We start from the raw sequence: 26,135 nt of genomic DNA, 5'->3' as shown, positions 1-26,135 counted from the left end.
GACATAATTTGACTCTGATTTTCCTTGCTGAAATTTTTGTCTAAACCACCTTGTGTATTGCTCAGCTTCTAGGTATTCAAGTCCTCTGCTTAAAAATAAAACAAAGAAAACTTTATTATGAAAAATTTAAAATATACAAAATTAGAGCGAATAATATAATGAACTTTCACGTACCCATCCCTCAGTTTCAACAGTTATCAATATTGTGCTGCTTTTATTTCATCTACCTATCTCTTCCTATTTTTCTTTTGATACAGAAGGAATTTAAAGTAAATCTCAAACATTATGTCTATAATTTCATCTGTAAACACTTCAGTATCTATGTGTAACACATACCCTTTACTTTCATAATATTAATCAATGTCATTATGGTTCTGAGGAAGTCGATTTTGAAACTCTTAACTGAGACTTGACATGCTGATGAAACCAGCTAATTCCTTAGTCCTGGATTGACTATTTGTTTGGGAATCAGGGCTCCTGGGCACAAATTTTAATATGGCCACCTGTGCGTGGGTCTGTAGTTTTCTCATTTACAATATCTTTCATCTCTTAAACTTTATGGTTCTCTGTCTGCCTCTCCTTGGGATAAGGCACCTCACCCTGGCACCTGGTCAAGTCCTAGATCATCCTCTGGCATGTGTGAATAGCTTGGCGGAGGAGTTTGGTGTTCTCCGAACTGGGTACCAGGAACTGGCTGCCCCAGTTACTGCGGATGTCCCAACACTTCTTGGACTTCCCAGGCTAATTTTTTTTTTTTTTTTTTTTTTTTGCGGTACGCGGGCCTCTCACTATTGTGGCCTCTCCCTTTGCGGAGCACAGGCTCCGGACGGCCCCAGCCACTCCGCGGCATGTGGGATCTTCCCGGACCGGGGCACGAACCCGTGTCCCCTCCGTCGGCAGGCAGACTCTCAACCACTGCGCCACCAGGGAAGCCCCCAGGCTAATTTTAAAGCAACTTGTAGGACTGACTGATTTTAAAAGAACAAGGATGGGGCTATGCACTTAAAGGAAAAGTAAACCATTTTACCGTGAATCCTTCCAGGGAAATGACAGTGCCCATACTAAGGAAATAAAATAACTTGAGTAGGAAACAATGAGTCAGAAGCCCTGCTCTGTTTCTGGATGGTGCATCCTTCTCTGGTGGCCTCAGTTGTTCTTTTTCTTCCAGTTTATTGAGATATAATTGACACACAGCACTGTAGAAGAATAAGGTATACAGCATAATGACTTGACTTACATACATCATGAAGTGATTATCATAAGTTTAGTGAACACCCATCATCTCAAATAGGTACAAAGTTAATTTTTTTTTCTTGTGATGAGAACTCTTAGGATTTATTCTCTTAGCAACTTTCATTATCATGTTGTACATAACATCCTTGGTACTTGTTTATCTTATAACTGGAAGTTTGTACCTTTCGACTGCCTTCATTCCCCCCTCCCCTAAGTCCCCCTCCTCAGTTTTGTCTTCCTAAACAGGAAACTGGCACCATTTCCTCAAGTTAGGGTTTGAGGTGGTTGCAGTCTCATATCTGGTAAGATTTTTCACTCCAAATGTGCCAGCATAGTATAGAATCATTTACACACAAAGTACAGCTACTCTAGAAAAAACAAAATATTTGACATAGAGACTTCCCTGGTGGCGCAGTGGTTAAGAATCCGCTTGCTAATGCAGGGGACACGGGTTCGAGCCCTGGTCTGGGAAGATCCCACATGCTGTGGAGCAACTAAGTCCGTGAGCCACAACTACTGAGCCTGCGTGCCACAACTACTGAAGCCCGCACACCTAGAGTCCATTCTCCGCAACAAGAGAAGCCACCGCAATAGAGTACCCCCTGCTCACCACAACTAGAGAAAGCCCGTGTGCAACAACGAAGACCCAATGCAGCCAAAAATCTAATTAATTAATTAAAAAAATATTGCGACATAAAACGTCTCAGGTGGCCTCTTTTTTTTTTTTTTTTAAACAGCAGGTTCTTATTAGTAATGGGTTTCCTCTTTTTAAAAAGTCTTTAAAAAGCTAAGAGGAAGCTTGTCAGAGCCTCATCTCCTCTGGGCTTTGGTCTTTACTTTGAAGGAACATATAGCAGATTTCTAATGCTCTTGGTAGGAGGCCAAAGAGTGTATGGAGTTAGCTGTTGGAAAATTAATTTTTACATCATTTCTGGTTTTTGTTACAACTGTAGGATTGATTCCTAAAACCTTTTCTCAGGCCAGGATAAATTGTGCTTAGGGGCCACCCTTAAAAGAATTGTAAAAATGCTTTTTGTGCAAACATTACACAGAAAACAGAGGGACTAATTTTACTCTGTCTCTCAGGCCTATTTATAGATTCAGGTGACTCAAAGGATAGCAAAACGGGCCAGTGGAACTGCCTCTTTGACTCACGTCAGTGTATTTCCTCCAGGGTTGCATCCCTTCTTTCCTTTTCTTTCTAGGCTGAGGGCTCTGGCACGTGGAGAAGCAGGAGGAGTTCCTTGTGAAAGACGCTGACCACGTTTCTGTAGTGAGAGCTTTCCCCATGCGCTGCAAAGGTCATATGGCTTCAGCTGCTGATACCGAGTCACTTAAGAATCCTGCTGCATCCAGGCCCAAGAGAACAGGTCCCCTTCTAGTACCACAGATTCCAACTGACATGCCACGTCTTCCAAAAACCATCTTTCACTGCTCTGGTGCCCAGTGACCTCTCATATTTCTGATTTTGCGGAACTAGGACTTATCTGCTGAGTAATAATATCACTGATATTTTTCTGGGTTAAAAAAAATCCAGTTTTCCTCAATGAGATTATAATTATCTTCAGGGTAGGGACTGTCTCTTTTGCATTGTCTATTACATATTCTGTGCACCCAGGGCAGTGTGGTGTAGTGGAAAGACTCAGGCAGCACATTCATTGAATGATTACTGTATGGACTAAAAGTTACATTCAAAGTTGGACGATCTAGATTTGAATCTGATCTCTGCTGTTTGAAGCTGTGACAAATCATTTAATTTCCCTGACCTTCTGTTTCCTTGTATCTAAAATAGGGATGATAATATTTATCCTAAAAAGAGCTAATATCTATTGAGCCCTTACTTAGTGCCACCTGCTGTTTCTAAATACTTTATGTGTATCAGCTCATTTAATGATCATATCAGCCTTAAGATGCTGATGATACTTTTTTTTGGGCCATGCCACGTGGCATGTGGGACCTTAGTTCCCCAACCAGGGATCAACCCCATGCCCTCTGCAGTGAAAATGTGGAGTTGTAACCACTGGACCATCAGGGAAGTCCCAAGATGCTGGTGCTACTATTAACTCCATTTTACAGACGGGTACACTGAGGTTCAGAAATGCTCAGAGATGTTAGGGAACTTGCTGAAGGCCACGCAATGAAGAGAGGAAGAGCAAGGTTAAATCCAGGCAGTCTGGCACCAGAAAACAACACTTTTAACTACTATGCTATAGTGCCTGCATGGTTTACAAGCTCATGGTGGGTGAGGAGCAAATGAATCAATATATATGAAAATATTTTTGTAAATTGTAAGACAGAACACACTACTGCACCAGTAGTAGGCAATCAGTAAATGATTTGGTTGAATTGTGAGGTGGCACAAAAAGTGTTTATACTTATATTCTCATGATGCCTGATACTTTTCAAAGTGCTTTCACACATTTGATCCCTCTGGATAATAAGCCACTTAGAATCCATTTTGGAATAAAGCAAGTCATAAATAAATATTGGACAGCCGAGGAAACAGGTTCAGAGATATTAAACACTTTGCTCAGGGCACAAATTCAGTTAAACCCAGCCAGGACTGACATCTGAGTAGTCTGACTCCTGGAGATGCCTCTTCAGTTTGTTTTTGGTTTTTGTTGTTATTATTTGTTAAATTGAAGCATACTAGTTATCAATAATAAACAAAACCATAAAAACAATGATCTTTTTTCCCCAACCATTATCTATTGCTAGAAATTTGTTGAATTCTTTCTGGTTGTTGCTGTTTTCAAAACAAAAATCTGGGACTTTCCTGGTGGCACAGTGGTTAAGAATCACCTGCCAATGCAGGGGACACAGGTTCAAGCCCTGGTCTGGGAAGATCCCACATGCTGCGGAGCAACTAACCCCGTGCGCCACAACTACTGAGCCTGTTCTCTAGAGCCCATGAGCCACAACTACTGAGCCTGTGTGCCACAACTACTGGGCCCGTGCCCCTGGAGCCCGTGCTCCGCAACAGGAGAAGCCGCCACAATGAGAGGCCCGGGAACCGCAACAGGGAGTGGCCCCCACTTGCCGCAACTAGGGAAAGCCCACGCGCAACAACAAAGACCCAACACAGCCAAAAATAAATAAAGTAAAATAAATTAAAACAAATAAAAACAAAAATCTCCTTTAGCATTTGGATCCATAAAACTACATTATCTTATAAGGACTTTTCCCCCCCAAAATGTGAAAGTCTTTTTTTCCAAATAAAAATACAGTATACTTATTGCAAAAAACAAAACGTAATAAAGAAAATAAAAGTCCTCTATAATCCCACCATCCAAAGATAATCATTTTTACATTTTAGTTTTATCCTTCAACATTTTTCCTGTGTATATACACACTTTTTACAAGCTCATTTTATTTTATTTTATTTTTTGCGGTACGCGGGCCTCTCACTGTTGTGGCCTCTCCCGTTGCGGAGCATAGGCTCCGGACGCGCAGGCTCAGCGGTCATGGCTCACGGGCCCAGCCGCTCCGCGGCATGTGGGATCTTCCCGGACCGGGGCACGAACCCGTGTCGCCTGCATCGGTAGGCGGATTCTCAACCACTGCGCCACCAGGGAAGCCCTATAATACTATTTTTTAAAAATTTATTTTAGGGGGGACACGGGTTCGTGCCCCGGTCTGGGAAGATCCCACATGCCACGGAGAGGCTAGGCCCGTGAGCCACAATTACTGAGCCTGCGCGTCTGGAGCCTGTGCTCCACAACGAGAGGCCGCGATAGTGAGAGGTCCGCGCACCGCGATGAAGAGTGGGCCCCACTTGCTGCAACTAGAGAAAGCCCTCGCACAGAAACGAAGACCCAACACAGCCATAAATAAATTAAAATTAAAAAAAAATTATTTTATTTATTTCTGGCTGCGTTGGGTCTTTGTTTCTGCGCGTGGGCTTTGTCTAGTTGTGGCGAGCGGGAGAGACTCCTCATTGCGGTGCGTGCGCTTCTCATTGTGGTGGCTTCTCCTGTTGTGGAGCACGGGCTTTAGGCGTGTGGGCTTCAGTAGTTATGGCTCCTGGGCTCTAGAGAGCAGGCTCAGTAGTTGTGGTGCATGGGCTTAGTTGCTCGGCAGCATGTGGGATCTTCCCCGACCAGGGCTTGAACCCGTGTCCCCTGCATTGGCCGGCAGATTCTTAACCACTGCGCCACCAGGGAAGCCCTATAATACTATTTTGTAATATGTTTTTAAAAATCTGCCATACCCTGCTAATAAAGATAGAGGTGTAGCTTCATTTTTATTAGCAGCATAGTATTCTACTTTATTGATGTGCTGTAATTTAATTTGAGGTTATGTTTGAGTAGATGGGCAGTAAGTTTTCCCAAACTTTAATAGCCAGCCACAGAAACCAAAGATCCCAGGATAATGATGATTATGCTATATATTGGGTCAATTGCTTTTAATTTTCAGTTGCATTACCAGAGGAGCTTAGTAATTATAAAGATAAATATAAGTAAAAAAATACATGAAGAGGATTTACATTTTATAATGTCTGTCATTTTCTCTTTAATGTTCTGCCACTTGGCATGGTAGAATCCAAGCTCCTCCCTGTTTCTTAAGAAGATAGTTTAACTTTTCTTTTGTGGTTTGCAATGGTAAACACTTAAATTCGACTTCTAAGCAAATTTTTGTGACTTGCAAACAGAATGCTGTAGGTAACTGCTTTGGAACCTGCAAACTCCTTACTTTTACGGTAGCCCCATACTGTACTTTAGCATGTATAGCTATACCTCAGTGAAATCTGCGTTACGGCATTATTATGGTGTTCTAGTTTTACTTTACTTGCCCTGTGATCAAGAGCTGTACTATACAGTAGCGCATGGAGGGGATATGAAGTGACTGAATTCCATAAGCATTCTGCTCCCCAAATCATTTGCTCTCGGTTGATACCACTCTGAGTGTGGGGGAGGGTGAGTGGGTACCTACAATTTTCTAACTCCTAAGGTGGTACCACATAGGTGAACCCCAGTGGGGGAGGAGAGAGGGAGGGTCGTTTAGCAAGTTACAGCTTCTCTGAGCCTCATTCTCCTTATTTGTAAAACTAAGTTACTTATGCTTATCTAGTCTGACTCAGGAGGTTGTCGCGAGGGTCAAATTAGATTACATATACGAAGATGCTTTTATAAACAATGTGATATCAATATTTGATAATGAAAAATGATAATTACTATTATTACGCCCTTGGCCTCCTTTCTTTACGGCCACTTGGCATGCCCCAGTAGTTCAAGAACGAAATTGTACAGGCGGGCCTACTAAACTCAATTTTTGTAAACTGTTTTGAAATCCCCTGCATGAAACCCGCAAAGTAAAAAAGTACAACCTCCTGCTGATGACAGGTCCTAAACTCAAGATTTGTGGTTAGTTCAGTTCTCTTTGTCATCTAGCTAGGTGCTCTGCTTTATTCACTTTCAGGGATACTTTATTGCCATTTCATCTGAAGGAATGGTAGGTCACCTTTCATTTAAACGGGCCAAGATATCTTGGCTCTCTTTACATAAACATGGAAAATATTCGTGTCAGGTGTTAGTGATTATTTATCAAGCCAGGACCTGTATGGTTGGACTCTTTTGGCTCAGGTCATTAGTGCATGGAATCAGTCAGAAAGCCCATTCTGGAATGGTTTTAGCTATCACTAGTCCAAATCCTCTCTTTTTACATTTGAGGAAATTGAAGCCCAGAGAGTTTAAATATCTTTTTCAATGCACAGGTTGAAAGGTGATACTGGGCTTGGAATCTATTCTTCTGTGTCATCCTTTTTATTTTTATAAAATACATTGCAAAGATGCCATAAAAACCTCAGAATCCAAGACCACTTGGAGCATGTTCCTGAAGTTAACCTAAAGAGAAAGCTCAGGTCTCAAACTTGATGGGTGAGAATTTGGGGTTCTGGTGGATTAGGACCGGCACAGCCTGGTTCAGTGCTCTCCGACCCCATCTGCCTCGCCTCCCCACTTCCTTCGCTACCTTGCTAGCCCCACCCTCTTCAGGTGGCCCCGCCACTTCCTGGTAGCCCCCCCCCCCCCCACCAAAGCGGAACCAATGTCCGTGGGCTCTGGGGTCGACCGGATCTTTCTCGCTCAGACTCTTCGCAGCGGTGACTCGGCAGCAGCGTCTCGCGTCATCAGTGACAGCCCCGATTCTTGCTACGCTTTGCGTCGCTCTGCCAGGAGCAGTCGCCTCCTCCTTGGCAAATAGTCCTCGGTGGGGTCCAAGTTCTTGGATAATAGGAGAGGGGAGGCACGAGAAGTTGCGGTCAGGGGACGCGGGATCGACAAGCAGAGGGAGATAGGGACCGAAGTTTCTGCGATAGTGTGCAAAGTTAGTTAAAAACTCCTTCCGACCTACGGATCCCTCCGCCTGCAGTAGCGGTGGTGAGGCCGAGGGAGCCGCCATTTTGGATGTTAGGTTCCTGCTGCCCCTGCTGCCACTGCTGCTGCCGCCCCCGGAGCTGCAGGTTTCGTTCGAGGTTTCGGGCCGGTGAGTGTCACTCGCGGCGCAAAGAGCATATTGCCTTTTTTACCCCGCGCCTGCCGGGAGCGCTCGGCCAGAAGCTTCCTGTCAATCCCAGGTGTCCGGTCCCAGACCGTGGGGGGTGAAGAGAGGACAGAAGCTGGGCCAGGAGGGGCCCGGAGCTCAGGGGTTGTTACGACTTCTTGAGCGCCGACCCCGAAGCGTCGGACCGGGAGGGTCCGCGCGCGGCTGCGTTCCTTGCTGTGGCGTTGCCCAGCCGGTGCGGGCCTCCTTGGACCCATTGATTTTCTCAGCCTGCGCTCCTCCTTTTGGGGCTCATTCAGAGAGCCTAGGGTTTGCGGGGCGGGTCTCACCCCCGCGTGTATTCTCTATGCCACGTATCAGCGTTCTTGTATCTCGTACCTGGGTCAGGTCTTTCGTGGAACTCTCTTCAGCACTTCCAGATGCTCAGTTGAACGTCGTCTGCACCTGCATTGCCGTTCTTTTCAAACTGGACATTGGCCTCGCTTTCTCTCTAGCCTTCCGACCAACTTCTTTCCCAATTTTCCGGGCTTTTTTTTTTTTTTCTCTCCTCTATTTTCTTAAACTCACCTGCGAATACACTGTTTACCCTTCTCTCAAACTCCTGATTCTGCAGGCGTCGATAACTAATAATTCTCCCGATCTTCTTGACCGCTTGACAGAGTCGGGACGTTGGTTGTGTTTCCTTGTTAGGTGTAGGAGATTCGTCGAACCGCTTGCTCAGAGTGTACTTCAACAGTAAATGTTTATAAAGTTCATTAAAGGGCTTTGGGGGGGGAAGGTGGTAGGCAGAGGCTGTCAAATGTTTTCTCATTTGTGGATTCCCTTTTCTATGCTGAACACTTAGCTTTTGGGTACTTTTTGACACTTAGTATTTTTTTTGATATATATCCCTGACCATGGAAATCTGCCTGTGAAAAAGAATTTTTATTTTTTGAAAAAGAATCTTAATCTGACATTGGTAGAAAGGAAAGTAACTTTTTTGGCTGCTGTAGGGATTAGTTAACAGAAGAGAGGAGTGAATGAAAATTTCTTAGTGATTTTAACTTTCAAGTGGTTTGTACAGTAGTGTTCTTCGTTGACTAACTCCAAAAAAATACTTGGATTGACTTCGAGTATCGGATTTTTCTGGAGATAGTTGGATTTTAAATACTCATTTTTACTGTTCTCCATAGTGCTTGTCAGACTGTATACCCCTTAACTTTTGTTTTAAAAATATAGACTCTCCAGGTACCCATAATTTCACCACTTTTATTCTACTCTTAACATATGTTTTGCAGTATAGCATGCTTGAATAAAAAGCATTTCACTGCAATTCACTGATTATTTCTTACATTTCAAGTTAGGTGTGATTGAGTCATCTCTGTTTCACCTCAGCCTGCGTTTTAACATCTGCAAAAGAGAAATAACTTATTTGAGATTGTAGCCTAGTGACTGCTGAAACTTAAATTTATAACTTGAACTGGATCAAATCTTTTAATACTTCTAATCCATGTATAAGTGCGTTGTTCTTATCAGGTAGATAAATTCCTGTACTAGTCTTATGATGTCTTAGTAGAAAAGTGAATGTTTTCATTGTAAATAGTGTTCTTGTTATTTGTTTTAAGGAGACTTTTCAAAAATATATTTACTATTTGTGTATTTACTCTGAAGCTATGGAGTTTTCTCTTTTGGTTTAAAGAACTGTCAAACAGAACATATATGGAATCCTCACTCATTTACTAAGTATCCCCTTGTAGTTGTTACTGAAATGTTCCATTTCTGAGATACACTTATATATATATTTTTTTTAATTTATTTTTAAAATAAATTTATTTATTTATTTATTTATTTATTTATTTATCTTTGGCTGCATTGAGTCTTCGTTGCTGTGCACAGGCTTTCTCTAGTTGCAGTGAGCAGGGGCTACTCTTGGTTGCGGTGTGCGGGCTTCTTATTGGGGTGGCTCGTCTTTGTTAAGGAGCACGGGCTCTAGGTGTGTGGGGTTCAGTAGTTGTGCACACGGCCCCAGTAGTTGTGGCTCGCGGGCTCTAGAGCGCAGCCTCAGTAGTTGTGGTGCATGGGCTTAGTTGCTCCACGGCATGTGGGGTCTTCCCAGACCAGGGCTCGAACCAGTGCCTTGGCAGGCGGATTCTTAACCACTGCGCCACCAGGGGAGTCTCTGAGATACACTTTTAAAACAAGGTATTGGAAGAGCTATCAGATAGGTGTTATTTGCTCAGTTCATTTCATGGTATTATGTACTGGTATTTAAATGTCATTCATTCTTAGGTAGTTTGCGTTCAATTGGAGAAAGCATCCTTTGCCTTGCAAATGATAAGTAAAGTGTTTATTTTAGTGCACATTAAAAAAATTATTATTATTATTTATTTATTTATTTATTTTTGGTTGCGTTGGGTCCTTGTTGCTGTGTGTGGGCTTTCTCTAGTTGTGGTGAGCAGGGGCTACTCTTCGTTGTGGTGCGCGGGCTTCTCATTGTGGTGGCTTCTCTTGTTGCAGAGCATGGGCTTCAGGCGCCCGGGCTTCAGGAGTTGTGGCCCGCGGGCTCTTGAGTGCAGGCTCAGTTGCTTAGTTGCTTAGTGCAGGCTTAGTTGCTCTGCGGCATATGGGATCTTCCTGGACCGGGGCTCGAACCCGTGTACCCTGCATTGGCCGGCAGATTCTTAACCACTGCACCACCAGGGAAGCCCCTATTTTAGTGCACCTTTGATTGATCAGCACATACTTGAATGTCTACTTTGTCTAAGGGGTTGTTGGGATTATACTTGAAATAAACATTGTTTAGGAATCCTCAGTTTATTTTCTTTTGGAGCAGTTGCTTGTTCTTTGATCTGTTTCACTGACAGCAGTTCTAGATTTGAAGATGAATTTTAGAGTGAAACTATAAAGTACAAAAATTGTCAGCAATGCCTTGGTGATATTTCATCTCACTATTTTTAAAGTAGTCTTGAAATCAGTCGTGTACAAATACAAAAACTCAAGTTTTTATGTGATTTGTAACAACTCTATGCAAATTGAAAAAGTTGAATGAGTATTTTCCAAAAGATTATTTTTTAATTAAAAAAATTGAATTGGGAAAATACATACCAAAACAGATTTTCAAAATGCTTAATCCCCTTATTTGCATTTGCTGAGAATTTAAAAGTTTTGTGTATACAGCAGGATTTGATATAAAAACTTGAAAACTCTTATTTAGATTTAGCTTCAGAAAATCTAAAACTATCACCTTTCTTCAAACTGCAGCAACCTGTTTATCTGTTTTAGGTGCTTATCATTCAGTCTTCCTTTATGAATCGTTCTCAGTTGATTTTGGCGTTCTTTCATCCCTTTGTTACTTACATTCAGTTTCTTTCATGCAGGATGGTATTAAAGTAGCAGTTTTAAAATTAAGGGAACATACAGATTTATCTAAGTTCTTATGTTTCTTGGTTTATAGGTTTTGAGAATCATCTTTGTTAAAAAGTATTAGGATTTTTCCATTTGCTTTTTTAAAAAATTAATTAATTTATTTTTGGCTGCATTAGGTTTTCATTGCTGCATGTGGGCTTTCTTTAGTTGCATCGAGCGGGGGCTACTCTTCGTTGCGGTGTGTGCGCTTCTCATTGTGGTGGCTTCTCTTATTGCGGAGCATTGGGCTCTAGGTGCGTGGGCTTCAGTAGTCGTGGCACGTGGGCTCAGTAGTTGTGGTTCGCGGGCTCTAGAGCGCAGGCTCTGTAGTTGTGGCACATGGGCTTAGTTGCTCCGTGGCATGTGGGATCTTCCCGGACCAGGGCTCAAACCCGTTTCCTGCATTGGCAGGCGGATTCTTAACCACTGCGCCACCAGGGAAGCCCTCCATTTGCTTTTCGTATAGAAAATTTTGTATCAGTAAAGGCGTCATTTCTACCTTCAAAGTACATGTAAGGTTTTTCTTCACTGAAGGAGTAACATAAAACGCTTAATTTGCCATGAGTTCTGCTTACTGGAACAATCTCTTGTCAAAGTTTGAAGAGTCCAAAAGTGGAAGAAAAAAACCCCCACACTTGCCAAACTTGTTGAGTCAGTATTAACTAACACTTTTGTACAAAAAAGGGCAAGGGTTAGGATAATATGATTAAAAGAGAAATGTTTTTTTCACTAGGTACTTGGAAATTTTGCCTTTTTTGGGGGGGGCCTTGTTTTGGCCTACTCAGACCATTGGAGAGAGAAAATTAATGAGTTATAAGTATTACCAGTGAAAAACAGTCTTAGAAGGAAAAAAAATTGTTTTTTCTTTTTTTAAAGATGGAGAAAACATATGTGACCTTTGTACTTTATTAATAATTAAAGACATTTTAAAGGCAAGTAGTTTTTACCCTCCTTTCTCTGTTGTTACAGTGCAGAAGTCACAGTGTATACCTGATATGCAGTTGCTTTGCTCGCTCCAGTTTGCATGTTGTAGCTGATTGTGTTGGGCTGAGCATCCTAGGCTTTGCAGCTTATCTGGCTTTGAGGTTAATGTTATGGATTCTTGGGAAGAGCAAATATGAGAAAGACATGAACTTAGATCTTTGGAACTGTAAAATATTTGCACTCCCCTCCTTATAAGCCTTTGGGTTAAAATTAAGACTGTCAGAGCATAGATGATGTACACTACTTGGTTATAAGATGTAACTTTTGTAAATGATCACACAGTTGAACAACTCAAATTAAAAGAAGTTCCATCAGTGTTTTTGCAGCTCAGTTTAGTAGCTACTTACTAAACCTCACTCTTGGGAAATTGTTCAGTTTCAAGCTGAAGAAAAGGAAGGGAAGTTATTTTTTTAATTCCTTTTTAAAGTCTGCATGAAAGATTCCCTTCCCACTTTTTGAAAATTTTCATAACATGATACTTTTAAAATATGGTGAAAATACTCGTTTGAAATAAATGGGGAAACTAACTGAAAAAATAGGTACACTGTGTAGAGTTAATTGAATCTTTGTAGATATTAGGGTTTTTTGGGTATGATTACCGAAGAAAAACTGTTGTAAGAAGAAGCAGTCTTGGGCTTTCTCTGGTGGTCCAGTGGTTAAGACTGCATGCTTCCATTGCAGGGGGTGTGGGTTCGATCCCTGGTCAGGGAACTAAGATCCTGCATGCCACTCTGTGTGGCCAAAAATTTAAAAAACAGTCAACCAAACAAAAAAGAGTCTCTTTTTCTTTTTCAAAAATATTTACTTATTTATTTATTTGGCTGCATCGGGTCTTAGTTGCGGCATGAGGCTCTCTGTTGCAGCACGTGGGATCCATCTCCCTGACTAGGGGTGGAACCCTGGCTCCTTGCATTGGGAGCATGGAGTCCCAGCCACCGGACCACCAGGGAAGTCCCTGAGCCTCTTTTTCTGATAGTACTCAATAAATATATTTGATTTTTTTATATGTGTATTTCTCTCTGTCAGTGAAGACATGACCTCTGCATTTTCTTTAGAAACTTTACATGATGAAAGCTTAATAGATGGTGTTGATTATTTGAGAAAGTAGAATGAGGAAGTTGCTTACAATTTGACTTTACTAGCACTTGGTTGTATTATTCTATTTACACACCCTGAACTTTTTGCTGTTCCTTGAATACTCCATGTTCTTTCATTCATTGTACCTGTTCTGCTTATACCTGGAATGCTTTTCTTTCTCCCTTCCATCTGGTGAACCTACTTCCTTCCTCTCTACACCAGGCAAAGGAGTATAGTACTTTTTTTTTTTTTTTTAGTATTTGTTGAATTGTTGCTTTTCCTGAGCTTCAGAGGACAAGAACTATCTAATTGATGGCATCCCTAGTACATAGCACAGTGCCTGGCACTTAGTAGCTACTCTGCAGAATAGATGATATGAATGAAAATAATATGGAAACATGTTCAGGTCCTCAGATATACGGTAATTGGTCAAGCCAAAAGCAGTCAGGGTCCTAAGTGAGCTATGGAAGTTTACTACAGGTCATTTACTTGTGACCGATAGAGTTGATGTTAGTGAAGTTTATTTTCAGGTTTAGAACATATACAAAACCTTATCTCCGTGTCTTTGAAAATATTATTTAGATGTTTAATTCTAAAATTGATATTATCCTTTCCTCTTTGCAATTTGTTCAGACTCTTTCTTATGCAAAAGCTTCAAGTGACAGCAAAGAAATCTACTCTTCCTGCCATCTTTTTTCTTTCTTTTGAATACCTATTATGTAATTCATTATACTGAAGAAACTAATAGTAAGTTGAGAACTTCAGTCTTTTCCCCCAAAATGGAAATATGTTGATAGTTCAGTGATTTGTTACTGACTCTCCTTTTGTGTTTTTTTGTTTTTTAACATCTTTATTGGAGTGTAATTGCTTTACAATATTATGTTAGTTTCTGCTGTATAACAAAGTGAATTTTTAAAAAATATTTATTCGGTTGCACTGGGTCTTAGTTGTGGCATGCGGGCTCCTTAGTTGTGGCATGTGAACTCTTAGTTGCGGCATGCACGTGGGATCTAGTTCCCTGATCAGGGCTTGAACCCAGGCTCCCTGCATTGGGAGCAAGGGGTCTTAACCACTGCGCCACCAGGGAAGTCCCTCTCCCCTTGTGTTTGAATAATCTACTTTAATAGTGCTGAGGATTTTTAAAAGTCTTTAATTTACAACATCATAGAGGTCCATTGTAATAAATGAAAAAAATCTAAAGACATACTTCTAAAAAAGCTGTTCATTTCCCTAATCCCTTTGTTATTACTGCCCAGCCATTTTACCAGATTATGGGTATACTTCAACATTTCTCTCCATGCTTTGTTAAGTACTATATATACAACATAAATGTGCATATATAGGGATTCTTTGTTTTTACAAAAGGTAGAGCGTACCTTTTTTTTTTTGATCATACTTTTTATGTTACCGTGTAACAAGGTTTTCTTAACACATCATAGTCAGTAAATATAATTCTATCTTGTTCTTTTAAATATCCCTATTATGTCTCATAGTATGGATGTACTCTACGTAACTTATTCAGTTATTTTCTTGTGGACATTTGGGCTGTTTCTAGATTTTGCCACTACAAACAGCGCTACAGTAAACATTCTTGTACATGTCACCTTATTTGCTGATGCTATTATTTCTACAGGCTAGAATCTCCAAGGTGGGATTTCTGAGTTAAAGGAATTATATTTTATTTTATTTATTTTATTTTTTAAGGAATTATATTTTAAATGTTATTATTGCCAGATTACTCTCTAAATAGGTTGTCATAATTTCCATCTCCACTAGCAGTGGGTTCTCCATAACATCACATCGTTAGACGTAATTACTTAATTTAATTTTTGCTGCTCTGCTAGTTGGTAAATGGTTTCTCAGTTTCGTCTTAATTTTATTTCCTTGACTATTGCTGGAGCTAGCCTCTTTTGATATGATTTTTGGCCTTTTGGATTTCCTTTACTGAGAATTGTCTATGTCCTTGGTTCATTTTTCTTTCAAGTTATTTTTCTCCTTATCTTGTAGGAACATCTTATGGTACATTAATTCTTTGTTGTATAACACATGCGTTTATTAATCTGGAGTTAATTTTTATATAGTGTGAAGGGGTCTTATGGTTTTCCTTTGTATAAAGAGCCAACTATGTTTAGACTAAATAAACCATCCTTTTCTCAATGAATTAAATGCCACCTTATCATATGTAAAGTTCCCATATATGTTTGCTCTATTTCTGGATGTTCTGTTTTATTCTTCCTGTACCATTATTTTACTGTTTTGAATATCATAACTTTATAGAAACTTACACTCTGTTAAGAATAGCTCCTGTCACTGTACTTTTCCATTTTCTTGACTGTTCTTAAACATTTATTCTTATATCTGTATGGGTTGAAAATAATTCTGTTGAGTTCAGAAAACCTCGGAAAAGCCCAGTGTTTTTTTATTTTTAATTAATTTTTAAAAATTTATTTTATTTTTGGCTGTGTTAGGTCTTCATTGCTGTGCGTGGGCTTTGTTTAGTTGCAGCGAGTGGGGGCTCCTCTGCAGTGCGCAGGCTTCTCATTGTGGTGGCTTCTATTGTTGAGAGGCATGGGCTCTAGGTGTGCGGGCTTCAGTAGTTGTGGCATGTGGACTCAGTAGTGTGGCACGTGGGCTGTAGAGCACAGGCTCAGTAGTTGTGGCAGACGGGCTTAATTGCTCTGCAACATGTGGGATCTTTCTGGACTAGGGCTGGAACCCACGTCCTCTGCATTGGCAGATAGATTCTTAACCACTGTGCCACCAGGGAAGCCCAAGCTCAGTGTTTGGAATTGCACTGTATTCATATATTAATTTTGGGAGGCCTGACATTTTTTTTTTCTGACATTTTTTAATGAGGATAACTTTTCCTTATTATGATGTTTCCATTTATTGAGGTCTTATTTTAGTTTTAGGTTCTTCAGTAAAGGTTTCATAGATTTAATACCTGTCTTCATCTAGTTCATGTACCTTTCTTGCTAAATTTATTCCTAGATATTTTATAGTTTTCGGCACTGTTGTAAGTGGGACTTTTCCCCCCTCTATTTCTGAGTAATGTCAAATATAGGTTAAAAATGAATCTTTCATTTCTTATAGACCAGAGCCCCTCATCCCCACCCCCTTCTTGCTATCCCAAATTAACAGAACTTGGATTCATGAAGAATGTGCTAGGGAGAATTTGTTATCTTAGTATTAAATCATTTTCTCATAACTTTCTAATGTCACTGTGTAGAAAAATGCCCATAGATAACTGTGACTCTGTCCTTTTAGGATGAATACCATCTTATTATTTTGAAAGTTTGCAGTTTTGCTTTATTTATCCATTCTTGTAGTTTTTGTTAATTTGTTTGACTCTTCAAAGCAAGAATTCTCAAATTATGCATGTTCATTATATGAAAGATATCAAAATATACAGAAGTTAAAAATGCATCTATATTAACACTAGGCACAGATATTTCCCTTAAAATTTATCTTATCCTTTGGAGCGTATCTTTAAGAAAATTAAGATTTTATTTGGAGAATTTTGTGACAGTTTTTGATAATTGAGGACTCTAGGATATCTTTGCTAAAATCAGGGTTAGGAGAGTGAAAAATTGCTTTTTATTTTATTTGTGTCAAATTTGATGTTGATCATGTTCATCTATCATTGTTTATTGGGCCTTTTTAAAAAATGAATTTATTTATTTATTTATTTATTTTTGGCTGCATTGGGTCTTTGTTGCTGCACGCGGGCTTTCCTCTAGTTGCGGTGACCGGGGGCTACTCTTTGTAGTGCCCGGGCTTCTCATTGCGGTGGCTTCTTTTTGCAGAGCATGGGCTCTAGGCCCACGGGCTTCAGGAGTTGTGGCTCATGGGTTCTACAGCGCAGGCTCAGTAGTCGTGGCACACGGGCTTAGTTGATCCACGGCATGTGGGATCTTCCCAGACTAGGGCTCGAACCCATGTTTCCTGCATTGGCAGGCGGATTCTTAACCACTGTGCCACCAGGGAAGCCCTATTCGGCCTTTATTGCTTTTCATGTGAATTAATGTGATCGAATCGTTCAGTAGACATTTGCATTTACATATATCCATTTTTAAAATCTCAGTTTTGGTTATGGATAATTAAGCATAAAAGAAGATTCCTGTAACACTGTGGCATTTTAGGGAGAACTGAGCTTAAGATCTCTCAGAGGGATGCCGACTGGCTGCCTAGACAGGGTGTGGTGGTATCTTAATGTGGTCACTCGTTTCACAGCCTTAGCCTTGAAGATCCAGAAATTCCATTTCAGTATTTCACCTTGGAATGATTCATCTTGATTGAACTCACTGATGTGTAAGTTAAAATAACAGTGTTGTAATTCATAAGGGGTTATGCTTTTCTACTGAATTACCTGTGTCTACTTTCCAGGACATTCTTCTGTTCCTTGTATGGAGGTGTTTGGGAGGCAAGGTACTTAAGAAGGTGATTAATAATCAGAAAGCTGCATTGTGAGCCTGAAACCAGAGCATATAAAGTTGGCTGGTCTTGAGTGTTTCATCATTCTAGGCCACTGTGAAACTTGATGAAAGAACTATCCCTGTCCCACAATCGTGTTTGCCTCTCCAGAGACCAAAATACTTATCCCCAGATTTAATCTCTTTTATTCAAACAATGATGTACTAACACTGGTCTCTCCTTTTTCTTCACTCTGTAGAACATTCCCTTCTATGAACACATTCTTCATACAGGAGAAATAAGATGTGCACTGCCTCCCCCTCCCCGCCCACTTTCCCCAAAAGAAAGAAAACCATAAAAACACAGTGAGAAAGCTAAGTCATATTAATGACAGGTGGTGTCTGTAAGATATATTGGAAAGCAAAAGTCTGATTGAAGCATAATACTGTTGATCAATTTGGTTTAAGTTTCTTACTATTAAGCATTCTTACTATTTTGGTCATAGTATTTTGCAAGTTTTAAATGCACTAAAGCAATTCAAATATACATACAAGATAAAAATCTGAAATAGAGGTTCTGAGGGGAGCATAATTTGAAATTATAGGCCATATGGAGAGTATGAGAGAGAAAGCAGAGTAACTTCTTTTGGAGGGTTTTGCCCAGTGTTAACTTAGGTCCCTTGAGTATTTTCAGCCATACTTAGAAATCTGTGACTGGATTGTTACACAGTAATGAGTGGTAAAGTTAACTGAGATCTAATTTCTGATTGTTTAGCAAGAAAGACTTCAAGTATAGTGAGTGGATAGAAAAGGAGATAATTTTAATATTGAAAATCGCTTTTAATTTAGGATTTCTTTTTAGATTTAGAGCTCAAATCTAAGCTTTAAGTTTAGAGGAAGAAGGACCAAATAGCAAGCAGGAGCCCCAGCCTCTTGGTTATATGCTTTTTAAATAATAAATAAATAAATAAATAAAATAAACAAGTACATTTATTTTTTTATGGCTGCGTTGGGTCTTCGTTGCTGCACACAGGCTTTCTCTAGTTGCGGCGAGTGGAGGCTACTCTTCATTGCAGTGCGCGGGGTTCTCATTGCCGGGGCTCTCTTATTGTGGAGCACAGGCTCTAGGTGCCCAGGCTTGAGTAGTTGTGGCATGCGGGCTCAGTAGTTGTGGCGCACGGGCTTAGTTGCTCTGCTGCATGTGGGATCTTCCCAGACCAGGGCTCGAACCCATGTCCCCTGCATTGGCAGGTGGATTCTTAACCACTGTGCCACCAGGGAAGTCCTAGTTATATGTTTTTGACTGTTGGCTGTCAGCTCAGAGCTCACAGCCCGGGAGTGAGGTCAGAAGTAGGAAGAAAAGTTAACTGAGCAGGGTAGAATAGAGGAGTGGGTTGAGTCCTTTCCCATAGGTGTTAGCAGCCAGTGCACTTTATTTTGTATGCTTTGGAAAGGACAAGTGTATTTTCTTTAGATAAGACTTCTAGCCTTTAGAATTCAATAAATACAGTATTTAGTGAGTTCCTACTCTTTTAGGCAAGAGGAATACAAGGATGAATAAAACAAGGATCAGGCTTCAGGGAACTTATATTTGAGTGGGAAAAATAGGTATTTCAAAGGAAAAAAAGAGATTATGGCTTGGAGGTGGTATTGATGTATGAGGAAAATCTTTATCCCACAAAGGGATTTGCAGAGATTTTGGAAAATAACAATTTTCTCCATTTGGGGGATAAAATTTAGGAGAATTGGAGCATATGCAGTCATTTTTTTTTTCTGGTCTCTTATACTGTTTAAAATTTTTCTTTCCTATATGAAGCATTTATAATTTTGATTACTTTGGGTATGTAAAGTAATCTAATTTAGTTTAAGCTCCAAAACCTAATTTTGTTTAACCATTTTGGATAGAAATTTTTCCAAAATGAATTTCACACTTCCTTTTTTCTCTATATTTTTCATCATTATTTATCATAACCATTAATTAAATAGAATATATTTAACCACAGTCGTTGTACCTTAACAAGTCAGACTTTTAATTTTTCTGTGTTTCCTTTCTGTCCTTGTCCTAGTGTTTTACTTTTTATTATTAGTTTTATAAAAGATGACAAAGAAGGACATTTTATTTTGAAAAAGTGTACAAGCATGTACATATAAAATATATAGACATTTAATCATTGGCTGAAACCATTGAAATACTAAATATAGGTGGTTAGATGTAAAAGGAGAAGTTGACAGGCACATAGTCATGGTAATAGACTTAAATATATCTTTCTCAGCCTTTGATGGGTCAGGTAGTTAAATTAATAAGAGCAGACAGTATCTGAACTACATAATTTTTAGAAATTGGTTATTCAGTGGATACTCTTTATTTTCATGTAATTGTTACCTTTATTTTTTAAACAGCTTTATTGAGGTATAATAGACAAAATTGCACATATTTAATGTATAATTTGATGAGTTAGGATATAGTTTTATATTCAGTTTTTTCTACCTTCTACTTTAAATGTTGATCTTTGTGAACCATTCCTTGATGAACCAGGGTCTTATTATAAAAATGGATTATGGTACTGTTTGTAATTTGTTAATACCCTTAGGACTATAGGGAGACTTGAAGACTTTTTGCTAGCACACTTAAGTATCATCAGACTGCTATGCTCTGTGTGTGTGTGTGTATGTGTGTGTGTAAGATAAATACTTTAATTGAGGATATTTTTTAAAAAGCTGTAAATTAAGGTAATTATTGTGGAAGTCAAAGGCAGAGATTTTTTTTTTTTTTTGCGGTGCGCGGGCCTCTCACTGATGTGGCCTCTCCCGTTGCGGAGCACAGGCTCCGGACGCGCAGGCTCAGCGGCCATGGCTCACGGGCCTATCCGCTCCGCGGCATGTGGGATCTTCCCGGACCGGGGCACAAACCTGTGTCTCCTGCATCGGCAGGCGGACTCTCAACCACTGCACCACCAGGGAAGCCCCAAAGGCAGAGATTTACCAGTGATTTGATCTTTTCCTTTTTGATTAATCATTTAACTTTTTTTAATAGTATAGAAGTCAATCAAGTAAGGGCACAAACTTTATTTTTTAAATTGTGGTAAGAATGCAATAAGAGCTATCCTCTGGACAAATTTTCAGTTGCACTGTATAATATTGTATAGGCACAGTGTTGTTATAGCAGATCTCTAGAATTTATTAGTCTTGCTACTATGCTTTTGAATGCTTTTTTCTGTTATATGTAAGTTTTATTTGTTTGCTTTGCTACCGTTTTTGTTTTTTCCCTTGCTGTTAGGTGACACTTTAACTACCATCAGTGTCCTTTCCCAAAACAGCTTCTTTCTCCTGGCCCCCCAACCTCTTCAGTTGCTCTAGTTCTCTAATTTGTTCTATTCTGGAAAAGGCTGAATAAGAACCTGCAAATACAGTAAAGTAGATATTCTGTGTAGATGTGTGTTGATGTGATGCTCTCTATTGGCTGCACGAGATTATGAAAATGTGTTTTGGATTCTCAGCTATGTTGCATATAGCTGAGTCATTACTATATACATTATATTCTTACAAATTTTTTTAAAAAGCATAGAGTTTATTGTTTTTTATGATAGGTGTTTAAGCTGTTGTATTTTAAGGAATCTCGTGGTTTTTGAGTATTTTGAAAAGCAAGTAAAAACTTTCAAAAAATAAGGAAATCCTCAACACTGTAATAAAAGTATGTTACATAGTCTGCAACATTCATTACATAGATTAGATGTATTTGAATCCAATTTTTAGAAATGTTTCAGATATAAAGCATTTGGAAAATAATAAACCTTCACTTACCTACTACCTAGTCTAAGAAATAAAACATCACTAGTATAGCTGAAGTTTCCTGTGTATCACTGCCCCTGATCATATTCGCCTCCCTCCCAGATGTGCCGCTGTGTTGGATTTGATCGTTATCTTTTACATTCATGTTCTTTCTTATTCTCTTACTGCATTTTTAAAATTGAAGTATAGTTGATTTACAGTGTTTCAGGTATACAGCAAAGTGATTCAGTTATACATATACTCTTAATGCATTTTTGTAGTATCTCTAAAGAATAGGCACTTTCATGTGTTTTAAACCTTTATAAGTATTGATACTGTGTATCTTTCTTCAACTTATTTTTGCTCAATTATTTTATGCAAGAATAATTTGTTCATATAGCCAACATTATGGCCAACATTTGTTTAGTGATTACTGGGTGCCAGGCACTTTGCTAAGAATTTTACATGTATTCTAATTTAATTCTTGTAACAACCCATTGAGGTAGGTACTTCACACACACTCCCGCCCCCCATTTTGCAGATGAGGACACAACTCTGAGAGGTTAAGCCATTTACACAAGGACACACAGCTAATAAGTGGTGGAGCTGGGGTTCAAACCTAGGTAATTTTACTCCAGGGTCATCATTTTAAACAATGATAGGGTCATTGGATAAGGATGAGGATGCACAATCTCTTTAACAGTTCTGAAATCCCCAAAATACTGAAAACCAGATGTTCTTCATAATTCTTTTGGTGTTAAAGTCTGATCTGACCAGATATGAGGCTGTTTATAATATTTATTTCTCTCATTTGGTGTAAATATTCTTATGTGTTACTGCAGAAATATTGTTTGATAATGGAACTATGTCTGCTGCTCCAGACATAGTGGGCAAATTATGACATACAGTGTAGGTACTGTATTACCTTTCTAAAATTCAGGAAGTTCTCAGTTCTCCCTAAAAGGTTTTAGATGAGTAATTGTGTACTGGTACTGTGCTACAAATATCTTTCTGTATGGGATTTTGGATTTGTTCGGCTGATCCAGAAATCACTAAATTTCACAAAAGAAAAAATTTCTAATTATATTGAGTTAGTTTGGCCATGACAAAATTTGGCTTATATAATTTTCTGTTCTGTCATTGATTAGCAATTTCTGCTTTTTATTGTGTGGCTGGAATTTAAAAATCTGTTTTCCTCAGTAGACTGAGATCTTAAGGACAGAGACTGTGTCCTTGCCAGTCCCCAGCACCTATTGCAATGCCTGGCATAGAGAATGCTCAGCAAATATTTGTTGAATGAGTGGTTGGCACTTACTGGTATAATGTGTTTCCCTTACGTGTTACTTAGGTCATCTCTGGGGTAGTGTGACTAATTGAATTGAACAAGGAGGAAAACGAAGAGGTGCATGAAGCTAACTTCTGATTCCAAAGTTTTTACATTCTCCCTTTCCATTTTGAAATAGATTTAAATGATGCTAATGTTGATGTCATTTATGATGTTGTATTCTCTGTTTTATAACTGTAGTCTAATGGGCCCTGAACTGTTAAACTTTTTTTTTTTCATTTTCATTTTCTGATTAAAGACCTTGATCCTGCTGCTTTCTGAATTCAAGATTCTCAAACTTAATGGCTGTATTTCAGTTAAGTATAGTATATTTTGCTCCTTATTGAAGTTTGGTTTAGTTTATTATTTCCTTGTACAGAGATGCTTGTACTGTACAAACAGTCAAATAAAGGGAGTACCTTTGATTTATAAATAATGATACTTTTAAAATTGACAAACTGAGAATAGGATGATATGTAATGTGATCATCAAATATTTGTTCTCATAGATTTTTTTTTTTTGAAAGAGTTGTGAACTTTCTCCAACAGCTCTTTTTTTTTTTTTTTTTAATTTATTTTTGGCTGCATTGGGTCTTCATTGCTGCATGCACGCTTTCTCTAGTTGTGGTGAATGGGGTTACTGTTCTTTGCGGTGTGTGGGCTTCTCATTGTGGTGGCTTCTCTTGTTGCGGAGCATGGGCTCTAGGCAGCTTCAGTAGTTGCGGCATGTGGGCTCAATAGTTGTGGCTCGTGGGCTCTAGAGCACAGGCTCAGTAGTTGTGGCACACAGGCTTAGTTGCTCTGCAGCATGTGGGATCTTCCCGGACCAGGGCTCTGACCCATGTCCCCTGCGTTGGCAGGCAGATTCTTAACCACTGCACCGCCAGGGAAGGCCCCCACAGATTTTTAAAGCTGATTCGATACCCTTATTTTTTAGTTGATGGAACAGAGACTTGGAGAAGTCAGGCGGTTTTGCCCTAGGTAGCTTGGCCGACAATGGTGGTTGATTATTAGGATCTTTCTTTTATTGTTTTGGTGCTAACATTTCTTTTAAATATGTTCTTTGTAGAAACAGTGTCTGAGGGATATTCAACATGTTAAGAGTATGTATTTGAAAGATTTAAGAACTTTGTCATTCAAAATCTTCATTCAGAATATAAAACCATAATCTCTAAGGTTTATTAATGTAAGAAGACTTGGGGAGGAGGCCAGAGGAGAGGCTACCTTACTAGGCCCAATTCTGTAGCCCAGTGATTTTTCCTTCCATTTGTTAATTCTTTGACTTTAATTGCTACTACTTCCAATGCATAGTTCCTGTGGTGTGCCTCCCTCCTTTCAGTGATTTGGCCAAAACATAGACACAAGCTTTTTTTTTTTTTTTTTAATTTTATTTATTTATTTTTGGCTGTGTTGGGTCTTCGTTTCTGTGCATGGGCTTTCTCTAGTTGCGACAAGCGGGGGCCACTCTTAATCGTGGTGCACGGGCCTCTCACTGGCCTCTCTTGTTGTGGAGCACAAACTCTAGACGCGCAGGCTCAGTAGTTGTGGCTCACGGGCCTAGTTGCTCCGCGGCATGTGGGATCCTCCCAGACCAGGGCTCGAACCCGTGTCCCCTGCATTGGCAGGCAGACTCTGAACTACTGCGTCACCAGGGAAGACCAGACGCAAGCTTTTTGATTTTCTCTTTTGCAGGATTTGAAATGGCTGGAATTTTAGAATAGACTTTCTTACATATCTAAGGTAGAAATATAGTTTTGTTTATTTATGTTTGGTTGTGTTGTGTCTTTTTTGCTGCACGCGGGCTTTCTCTAGTTGCGGTGAGCGGGGGCTACTCTTCGTTGTGGTGCACGGGCTTCTCATTATGATGGCTTCTCTTGTTGCGGAGCACGGGCTCTAGGCGTGCAGGCTTCAGTAGTTGTGGCATGCGGGCTCAGTAGTTGTGGCTCGTGAGCTCTAGAGCGCAGGCTCAGTAGTTGTGGCTCACGGGCTTAGTTGCTCTGCGGCATGTGGGATCTTCCTGGACCAGGGCTTGAACCCGTGTACCCTGAATTGGCAGGCGGATTCTTAACCACTGTGCCACCAGGGAAGCCCTAAGGTAGAAATAAAGAGAAATACAAGTTCTCAAAGATTTGTCATTGTCCCTCTCCATGTAATTAAAGCATTATCCTCTTTTAGTCTCAGTTCACCTGTTTAGAAGTCCAAAAGGGATATAGCTTAACAGGCTTAACAGACACCTTTTCTGACCTGCCTGTGTTTGGAAAGCACTACGTTTCAACATGCCACTCAGGAACTCCTTTCTAGACAGCTTGACACCTTCACAGCTTCATGGGGGTTAGCTCAGTAGAGCACCTTTTAGTTCCCTGTCACCCATCCCTACTTTACTGGCAAAGAACATGACTTCATCTTTCAGGTGAGGCCTGCCTTCAGCCACCCCTTAAATAAGGGTTTGCTATTATCTTTTATAGGCTGAACAGTTTTGTTTTATTAGCAGTGAAATGTGTCTTAAAGCAGGTTGGAACAATTAGTAACTTTCTCACTAGCCTACTTAATATCTCAAGTGTATATTATTATACCTGGTCAAAAAGGTCTAATTTGTTTAATTGAAGGCTTTTTTGTTTACTTTTTAAAAACTCTAATTTTTTAGTTAGCATACAGTAAAATCGACCATTTTTGGAGTGTACAGTCCTGTGAACTTTAACACATGTATAGATTTATGTAATAACCACCACAATTAGCATACAGTTCTGTCATCTCAGAAAAACTTCCACAGGCTGTCCCTTTTTAGTCTCCCCAACCTTAACCTCTGGCAACCATTGATCTGTTCTCCATCATTATAGTTTTGTCTTCTTGAGAATTTCATATAAATGGAATCATTCAATATGTAACCTTTTCTGAGACAGTTTTCTTTCATTAGGCATAATACCTTAGAGCTGTGTAATGCCATGTAGCAATAGTTTGTTCCCTTTTAAATTGCTACATAGTGTTCCATTTTTATGGATTTACCGCATTTTATTTCCAGTTTTTGGCAATTATGAACAGAGCTGCTATAAACATTCATGTATAGGTTTTTGTGTGAACAAAAGTTTTCATTTTTCTATGATAAATTCCAAGTTGTGGGATTGCTGGGTCATATGGTAAGCGTATGTTTTAAGTTCATAAGAAACTGTCAAACTGTTTTCCAGAATGGCAGTACCATTTTGCATCCCCTCCAGCAGTGTATGAGAGTTCCATTTGCTCTGCATCCTCCCCAGCACTTGGTGTTTTAGCCACTCTAATAGGTGTGTAGCAGTATCTTACTGTGGTTTTAATTTGTGTTTCTCTAATGCCTAATGTAGTTGAGCATCTTTTAAATATGCTTATTTATTATCCTTATACCTTTTTGGTAAAGTATCCATTTTAATCTTTTGCCTGTTTTAAAAAATTGGGTTGGTTTGTTTTAACTGTTGTGTTTTT

General features: G+C 39.6%; 1 protein-coding gene across 2 annotated transcripts in view; it reads left to right on the top strand.

Annotated features, from left to right (window-relative positions):
* Positions 1-7,382: 7,382 nt before the first annotated feature.
* AP1G1 (adaptor related protein complex 1 subunit gamma 1) overlaps positions 7,383-26,135 on the top strand; it is an 80,124-nt gene continuing 61,371 nt past the window's right edge. For both annotated transcript variants that reach the window (XM_029242555.1, XM_029242546.1), the window contains exon 1: positions 7,383-7,716. The gene's annotated coding sequence lies outside the window, so the exon portion shown is untranslated. The remainder of the gene's footprint in view (positions 7,717-26,135) is intronic.

The sequence above is a fragment of the Monodon monoceros genome, unplaced genomic scaffold, assembly GCF_005190385.1.
Source record: "Monodon monoceros isolate NGI ecotype Baffin Bay Population unplaced genomic scaffold, NGI_Narwhal_1 Super_Scaffold_10, whole genome shotgun sequence".
Classification (NCBI taxonomy): Eukaryota; Metazoa; Chordata; class Mammalia; order Artiodactyla; family Monodontidae; genus Monodon; species Monodon monoceros.
The sequence above is the reverse complement of the archived record's forward strand: the minus strand, read 5'-3'. Positions and strand labels throughout refer to the sequence as shown.